The sequence below is a fragment of the Cololabis saira genome, chromosome 20, assembly GCF_033807715.1.
Source record: "Cololabis saira isolate AMF1-May2022 chromosome 20, fColSai1.1, whole genome shotgun sequence".
Classification (NCBI taxonomy): domain Eukaryota; kingdom Metazoa; phylum Chordata; class Actinopteri; order Beloniformes; family Belonidae; genus Cololabis; species Cololabis saira.
Genome location: NC_084606.1, coordinates 28,558,973 through 28,569,008, shown reverse-complemented (window position 1 = coordinate 28,569,008; position 10,036 = coordinate 28,558,973).

Genomic DNA, 10,036 nt, shown 5'->3' with positions numbered 1-10,036 from the left:
ATTGTGAATTAAACTAATTTTCCCCACTTTCTTCTTCTTCTTCTTCTTTAAAAAAAAAAAAAAAAAAACGTCAACCAGTAACACAAATTCTTACTGAAAACACATGGAAAATTAGTGGCTGCAATATTTCCTTTAAAATGCATTGGTATGGCATGAAATGAAAGACTCAAGTGAATTTACTTTGTATTTATATATTTTATCAGGACAAACAATATTGCAGGAGAGACGATTATTTACAGTGTCAGTAGCTAGATGAAATATGTTAATTTACTTCGTACAGCAAAACAACAACAACAAACAAGCAAATAAACAAACATTCACTTGGGTCTGCCTACCTCTTTTTTGGGATATAAGTTGGTAGCCTATAGCTAAGTTCATTGAACTGTAGAAGGTTTAATATAAGTTATATTCGTCAAGCTGCTGATAAAATTGCTTTTTTTTTTTGTAATATTACAGTACAGTTAAAGAGTTTGAAACAGCTAATGCAGTGGAAAATGAGCTTCACACAAAATAGCCTGGAAGTCTTTTCTATGTAGTTTACATAAGGATATATATTGATATACAAACAGATGGAAACTATATATATGGAGAAAAACAAACTGATCCGGTCATAGCTGCAAAGGGGAGAGAAAGATGGCAAGTTGATGGCATAGCAGAGCTCTTATTTCGACAGCTATGCCAACATCTTGCCTTCTTTCGGAACCCATGATAAAACATAAAAAAAAACCCCACTTCTGATGTTTCCACGGTCCATTCTTGCACCAGGACCCATTCTCCTTTAACTCCAGCTGTTCCTGGCTTGTTAAGGTGAGACATATTTATAATGGCGACACTCTTGTTCCAAAATGTGGAGTGGCAGAAGAAAAAAGCGCACGATTTAACGCGGAACCATAATTCAGGCGTTACCTGTTATCTACCTGTTGCTGCGTGTTCCTCCTTCTATTCCAGCTCAGCCCAGATCCAGATCCCCGTGTCCTGCCATCAGCCTCGGCCAGCAGAGTAAGAAAATACATAGAATGCAAACTTAAAAGTAGGCTACTAGATGACTACGGTCCTCTGTCCAGTGAAGCGGCACATAAAGTGCATGAACGCACTGGGGATGTCTTAAATGTGATGTCTTTAAACAAACCCAGAAGGTGTGTCGTCGTGGCTTCCGGTACCTTTCACCCCCGACGAGGACTCTCATTGGCCTCATTAAAGAGGAGGATCGTCATCCAACATATGAGTGAAAAAAAAAAAAAAAAACTCCCTCCAAATCTGTAATTCTACAGTTTTATAGATGACTTGAATAGCTTCTCTCTTTTTTTGTTTTGCTTCAACGTAATTTACCAAAGAAAAGTGTGAGTCAGTAGGCTATCTCATCAGAACTCTTGCTGATCCATACTCAAAATAAGCCCCGACTTCTGGTTCTGGTTTCATTGTGAATCACTCACAGTGATTCAATGACTGTCTAGACCACTGAATATGACCAGGCCGGGCAGGAAACGCCACCAAAGCTTGAGACCACTCATGCAAAGTAAGTCCCTCCATCAAATACTGGAGTACTCATTTCCAAGCTGTCAGGTAAATTCATGGCTGGACTGTAGCGTAGGCGTTCTAACCTCTGACCTCTCATCTGTTTCACAGATATGGAGTGTTTGATCCTTTAATTATAAAAGTTAATTTAAACATGCAGACGTCTTTGAATCTCAGAGGGAAATATATGTAGCTTTAATTATGTTAAATCCCGTGCTTGTTTCTTCTATTGTACTACATTATTGTGTGTTGTGTTATCATTTTTGTACGACGGAGTATTAGGGCCAAACTAAGACAAAAAAAAATGGAAATTACGAGAATAAAGTCATAATATAATGAGAATAAAGTCGTAAATTTACCAGAATAAAGTCGTAATGTTGCGAGAATAAAGTCGTAATAGAATAAAGTTGTAATATTACGCGAATAAAGTCGTAACATTACGAGAACAAAGTCGTAACATTACGAGAATAAAGTTGTAATATTATCGAGAATAAAGTCATAATATTACGAGTATAAAGTCGTAATTTATGAGAATAAAGTCGGAATATTATGAAAATAAAGTGGTAATTTATGAGAACTCTAACAGGAAGAGCAGTCTTCTCCCTGTGTTAAAATTAGGAATATTGAGCAGCATCTTGTGAAGTTATATATATAATATATTTAATATTACGACTTTATTCTCGTAATATTAAGACTTTATTCTCAAAATATCATGACTTTATTCTCAAAATATTACGACTTTATTCTCGTAATATTATGACTTTATTCTCGTAATTTTACGACTTTATTCTCGTAATGTTATGACTTTATTCTCGTCATTTTTTTGTCTTAGTTTGGCCCTAATACTCCGTCGTATTTTTGTGACTCCTGCCACAGTGATAAAATAGTAGATGGATCAATTGCTCCTACTCGCATTATATGTTTAAAAATTAAAGTCTGAAAGCTTGAGATTTCACCCATAAATCATCTATCTTATTGTCTTGTGACTTCTGAGTTTGAAGCTGCATGTCTCCTTCAATTTCTAACAGCTTAGTAGTGATAAAATGTTAGTTAGTTAGTTAGTTACTGTAGTTAGTTAGTTAGTTAATTAATTTATTTGTCCACAAGTGGAGATTTGTCTTTTGTCTCATAATACAAAAACAACAGTAACATGACACATCAACAAACACTTAACATTTGCACGCAAAACATCTTAGTGGCAAAAAAGGAGGAACAACAAGGGCATGTACATAAAAGACAAGTCTACCGAGACGTGCCCTCATTCAGAGCCTTAATGGCGTTGGGAATGAATGAGTTTTTAAATAAGTTCCAGTTAGCCTTTGGTACACCGTCTAGGCGTCTACCTATCCTAGCAGCTTTTTTCCCAATCACTTTCTCATAAGTTTCTCTGTGTCTTCCCTGTTATTTGTGAGGCTAGATTCACTCTTCTTTGTAGCTTGCATCTATTTTTTGTGGTAAAGTTGCCGTACCACATGGCCATGTTAAATTAAAGCCTTTAAAAAAAAAGTGGACCAGAACTTGTTTTTCTCCTTCTCTCATTCTCTTTTTTAAAAAACTATCCTTCCTATTGTTTTATCTATGAATGCCTTTTGCCTGACTTTCTTGAAAGAGCCCAACCCATAGTCTCTGACGCAAACCAAATGAGCTCTTCTTCAGTGTGGATACTTTGATATGATTTAATAATAAAAAAAAGCCCTCAGGTGCTTATGCTCCAATACTGAAGATACTTTTTAAAGTGGGTTTAAACCCACTACAACCTGATACAAAGACTTCAACTGAGCATAATTTGGTGTATAGCACTTTAAATCTAAATTACTAATGTCAGTTTTGTTAATAATAAGACAGGTTAAAGTTTAACTAAGCAAGGTGAGGCAGCGTTCAGTTATTCTGCTCCTCACCGGTGGAACAAACTTCCTGTAGACCTAACCCTAACTCCTAAATTAAATACTTACCTGCTGTACTCTACTGCCCTTATTTTTAACAGCTTGTGCTTTTTATTATTTGACTTCTTTTCTTATCATTTTATTTCATTTATTCGTTATTTAAGCATACTCTTAAATTAGCAACCTGTGCTTTTATTATTATTATTTTACGTTCTTTTTTCATAATTTTATTTCATTTTATTTGCTATTTACTGTACAATTATGTCTTGCTGCTTTTAATGTCGATGTAAAGCACTTTGAATCACCTTGTGTTGAATTGTGCTACCGGTATATGAATAAACTTGCCTTGCCTTGCCTTGCCTTAAATAAACAGATTAAATTAAGCAAAATGTCTTCCTTGTCAAACAGTATGACGATCCTTAACTTTAGCAAATTCTTTCTACGATGACTCACTTTGGAAGGTGTAGATTCTGGCCGCACCTGCCTCCCACAGACCAAACGACATCAGAGGAATTCAACAGTAATAGGAAGTCTTAATATGCAATAAGCATCTGTATTTATGTCATATCATAGCAATCACACTATAAAGTGGACATTTGCAAACAGCAAACCTGTTTTGACTGACAAGGAAACATGTAGGCTGCCTGTAGATCGTCAGAGAAATATTAACAGGAATCATGAAACGCTATGTTATAGAAAGGAGCACTTGAAAGCGTGTCACTACAGATCCAGATGTGTACCGTGGATCTTATATCTACTACGTCTGAAATGTTGCCAAATCCAGTTGATTTGCAGGTCGGGAAGACATCTGAGAGGACATATATACCGACACAGCTGTTCCAGCTGAGATGCTTATCCATGCCATCAAACAGATGGAAAAGTGATTGAAGACTAATGAACAAATCAGCCTCCAATATCTATATTATTGACAGCCAGCTTGAAATACAGAAGATTTCTTTACATCACTGAGCCTTACATCAATTCCATGTATAAAAATCACCTTTTTCCATACTTTCACTTCACCAAATACTCACATTTTCTCTCTATTCTACTACTTCCTCTCAAATTTTATTTAACCAGGGAGAAAAACTTAGCAAGTACTCTTGCTTAAACATAGCAGCAGCTAAGCTTTAAGAATCAATACAAAACGCAGCTATATATAATATACGGTACCCATAAAATGTTTTAACATACAGTTAGGCCCACAATCATATGCATGGCAGCACGCTTTTTCCTTTTATGTATTATGTATTCAGTCTGAACTGTAATAAACAAGACCAGTAGTAATAAGTTGTATCATCTGCAGCCAGATGTTGCTGCATAGAATATGTTTAAAATTCACAAAGAAACACCAGATCCTGAAGGTGCAGATGGATTTGTACCTGATTCCAAGTGTAGGAATGCCTTTTCTCCCCATCTCTAGTTGGACTTCAAGCGGTGGAAAAAAATGGACTTTTGGGAGTAAACACTTTGACTTTTAGAGGTTTTTGTTTGTTGAATGTAGGTCTGGATGTAGGTTAGGAAAATTCTTTCCATTCATCACCCCTTTCTCATGGTATCTTAATCTCGTTGCTTTTATTTACATAAAAATAAATACATTCAGGGAGTGCATAAACTGTTGTACTTTCTCTGGATTTGTTCTGTTGTAAATATTATAGTCACAATCAAAGCTGGGGGACTTCTGTGTTGGTTATTCATCATTTACCGTGTCTTAGTAACCAAAACTCTGTTTCAGACATTTCTCAAGCTGAATCACATGTGTAGCAGTTACAAATCAAATGCACACAGACACTCGTTGTGAGTCACAATGGTCGCAGGTCCACTGAGACCTCTTCTGAAAATAAAGCCTCAAAGTTGCTATACAGAGCAGTTTCGCTCGCCTCCACGTGAGATATTTTCAGATGATTCTCTTCTACTGCAGCCAAAGTGTGACTCGCATTCGCCTTTCTGCTGCTTGTAACAGGATCAAATGAGTGTGCATGATCTGGCCTGCAGCCTCCTCCGAGACTCATGTTGCTGAGTCAAATGCAAGAGCAGCAAGCTGAAGGTGGATGAAATCACTGGGACACATCTGGCCAACAGTCAGCTAAAACTGCTCCACAAGCCGTCCTTAGCGCCTCTGATCTTGTCTCAGGATTCACGTGGAGATTGTTAACTGTTGGCAAATGATAGAAAATGAGCTGTTCATGAGTGGGATGCGGGAGAGAGAAAATTCCCACAGACCTGAACAGTACTGACTCACAAATTTAATACGAATTCTGGCGTGGCGGCATCATCTCACAGATTTGTCAGCTTTAACCGGCAAGTCACGGCTTACACATTAAATGTGCAAATGGTCAGGCGGCGCCAGGGTAAAAATACGTTACAATTAAAACATTTAGTGCATTTTGCTGAAAAACAAACAAACAAAAACATAACTTTCACTTTGGTCAGATTAAGTTTGGAAAAGCTTTCCAGATAGATTTAGATGTGGTATTTTATCTACATTTTTCAGTAATATGGAGAGGCAGCAGCACAACCCTGACAGATAAATGTAAAATAGGCTGTTGGGACAGTCAGTATCAGCTCAAACAGATTTTGCTCTTTTTAATATCTGGTCATCCGAAACATCAGGACCATTAGGACACAATGCATGAAATCACAGCATTTTAAAAGTTTAAAGGTTTTACAGAACTTGAGTAAAGTATTGCATATTTATGTATTTACTGTTTCGCCTCCTGTAGGATTTTATTCTACTTTTTTGGACTTTGTGTAAGTGACAAACATTAGGAGAAGAAGAGATAACAATGTGGAAATTTCAAAGAGCTTTAGGTCAAAACGCAGATACTTAGAAAACATTTTGTATCCGACTTTACAACAAACTTGTGACAAAATGAAAATGTATTTTTTGTAATTTCTAATACTGAAAATGCTGGACAGCTGTCAGAGATATTTAAACATTAATTAAAAAAAAAAAATTCTACAAATGCCACACAGTGTGTAGTCATGTTGGTAAAATAATAATAATAATAATAATAATAATAGTAATAATAATAATAATAATAATAGCAATAATAATAATAATAATAATAATAATAATAATAATAATAGTGCCTCTGAAAATTACATTTAAAATACAATTATATATATATATATATATATATATATATATATATATATATATATATATATATATATATATATATATATATATATATACACATGTATGTATATACTGTATATATATAGATTTTTAAAAATGTTTTTTATGTTATGGAAAGGAAATAAAGATGCATGTCATCACAGTTAGACAGGGCTGTCTTGTACAGCACAGTGGGTGACCTACAGCATGTCATCTAGTCAGGAAAGCTGTCAGGTTTTGTTTCCGGAGATGAAGCTGTCACATGAAGCAGAAATCAGTGGAAATTCGGACTTGTGATGCAGAATTGCTGTTGACTTCACAAGACACCACAGGTCCTATTCGAATCACTCATCATTTCTCAACACGGTTTCATGCATATTTTTACAAGTTATCGTATATAAGATTTGTTCAATTATTTGTAAAATCAATCAAACAAATATTTTTGAAATAGCCTTTTCTTTGAAGTTCATTGTGCTATCTTTCTTGCTTTGCTGTTTTTTTATGTTGCATTGTCCTGTTTTGTTGTCATGTCTATACATAAAATGTAATTATCTCACAAAAAAGTCAGTTTGACCTGGGTCAAACTGGGTCAGCTTTAACTGGTCATGAATACATTTTAAGAATTTTAAAATAAGCTTTTGCTAACAAAAAATGTATTAAAAGAGAAATTGGTTGTTACGCTTTCATCATGTTTTGTTGTTATACCATTTTAATTATGGCTGATGCTCAGAAATCTTTATAAATCATACATTAGTAGAAGCTATGAGGTTACCAAAGACATTCACAAAGAAAAAAGCACATAACTCTTTACTCCAGAAGGGATTTTTCCTCCCCTGAGGTACGTTGTGGGTGGGAACAGGTCCCATTGTGCTTACTGCTTAAGAATTCTTATGAAAGTTGAACTGCATGAACCGGTTGAAAAGTGTTTACAATTTGCAGAAAATAAAAGTCTCCAAGTCACATGTAACCTATATAATATGCTTTTTTTTTTTCAAATAAAGGGCGTCCAAAGAACCCAATGACATTCGTTAGAATACAGGTCTATTTTTTGCCGGTGCAAAAATCAACACATTTAAATAAATCAATGTTGGTTGCTTAATGATGCATGTTGTTGGTGTTTAAGGTCGCTCAATCATTTTGTATGTCCTTGCTGATGTCTGCAGAAAACAGTCTCAATCTTGTCTTCACATTTTTCTCCAACCATGAAGGGAATGACCAGACGTCTTCTCTTTCAAACTACAGCAGGCTTTATCCAGAAATAAAAGGCAGGCTGTCATGAATAACGTCACAATGGTGTATACAATCCTTCTCCAGGGGAAATGCCCGTGTTCTTCTTTCCATAAAGTGGATAAGGAAGTATTTTATGCAATACTAAACAAACTCCCCATTAGGTGCTGGGGTGGATGGGGAGCAGCAGCGAGGGAGTTCTAGTGAAAACACGCCGTGGGGATTACCGGGAAAAAACCAGGGGCCTCGACCCGGATAGAATGAAACACGCTTCTGTGGAAAGATCTGAGATTCTGCTGTTGAGGCCTGCAAACAAACTTCCTCTATGACAATCAAGCTATCGGGAAGAGATTTAAAAAAGAATGTGTTACCAATCAGTCATGTTGTTATCAGGCAGTACAGGGGGAATTAAAAAAACGCACAACCTATTGTAGTCTCATACCTTTAAGGGAGGAAAAATCCATCACATCTGTCATTGCCCCACATAAATCAAAACAGTCCCTCTATTATTAGTTCCTGCAACCGGTTTACCTCATCCCCACAGAAAAACCCTGTCAGCGTTGCATGTTTCATCTTTCTTACTTCTTTTATTGATCTATTTTTAAGTCTTGGCACCAGTGAATCGGTGGTGAGAAAAATAAAAGTTGCACTCAACCATTCTGACAGTTAGGGGTTAAAGTCCATCATGCAGGCGGACTTCAGCAGATGTGTAGACATATAGCCTAAAAGACTACAAATTTCCATTCATGACTCAACAAGAAGGAAAGAAGAGCAAAACATCATACTTGGAAACCATGAGACACTATTCTAAGGAAATACTAAAACAAACTAATTCAGAAGAAACCCTCTGGATGACATTTTTAGGTGGGCGGATGTTTTATTACAGAAGCGTCATAGTTTCATGGCGCATTGACATTTTGGAGTTTGACCACTAGAGGGAGACATACTCCAGAGACTATCATGACACAAGCAGGAAAGAATGGGAGAAAAAAAATCATTGTTTGCATTTGATAAGATGCAGTTAAGAGGATTTTACTTCTCCTCTCTAATAGTATTGGTCACAACTTTGCTCACTATTGAGGGGGGAAGTCAGGTTTTCCACCACAGCTGAAAAACACACAGAAAAGTTGAGCAACACTCATAAAGTTCACAGTTTATCAAGTCTACATAAAACAGCGGAAATAGAGCCCGCTGGTCTTTACATTACATCAGCAATCCAATATGTGTGTGTTTGTGTGTATGTGTTTTAAACAACTTGAGCCAGTAAAATGCATGACCCACAATGACATCTCTAAACTACAAGATGTATGATACCAGATGTACTAATGTCTGAACGAATTAACTAAAAATGAAGGAACTGCACATTTTTCTGAAAAAATGAAAATAAAAAATGGCAATCAAATTATTTTCTGTCAGTTTGGTGACTGGGGTTGGTGTGTGCAGGTGTGAGAGATCAGTATAAGCTCTCTCATGTCGAGCTGAGTGTAGTATGGAAGCACAAACCTGCAGGACAGAGCTCAAATAAGGCACACTTGTTGAAAGTGGCTCACTTCATCATCTCCCAAAACTGGCTTCTGTGAAAAGAGGCGTACAGACATGACTCAAACTAGATCACTTGTACTGTATCTTAGTGGTATTTTTCTGAAAATATTCCAGAGATGTGTCAGGAAGACTATGAGTCAAACATTGAACTTTTACTGGCGATCCACAGCACACCAGAGAATCTACCAAGGGGTTACGGAAATGTTTGAAACCCAGTGAAACAGTGGTTTTGAAATGGACAGTATATGCAAGATCGCTTTGGAACATCTTGCAGATGGTTGATGAAGTGTGCACAGAAGAAATTTCAGCAATCGATCCATCCATCGATTATTTAGGGGGAACAGGGATCTGCAGGAGCCTATCTCAGTTTTTATTGGGCAAAAAGCAAGGGTACATCACAGGGTCACATGCAGACAGGCAACTTCACACACTCACACTTACCCCTATGGGCAATTTAGAGTCCCCACCTACCCTGACGTATATGTTTATGGACTGTGAGATGAAACTGAGAATTAAGAATACGCTTTAGAGCAGAAATGACGACTTCTAGTCCTTGAGGGCTGCGGTTCTAGATGTTTTGGATGTTTCCCTGCATCAGCACGCCTGCTGCAAATGAATGGATCATCATCAGCCCGCCATCAAGGTTTGCACAAGTCCACTAATGTCAGAGTCATTTGCATCAGTTGTGTCAAAGCAGGGAAATGTCTAAAACATACAGAAAACATTTGAAACAGCAGCCCTTGAGGTT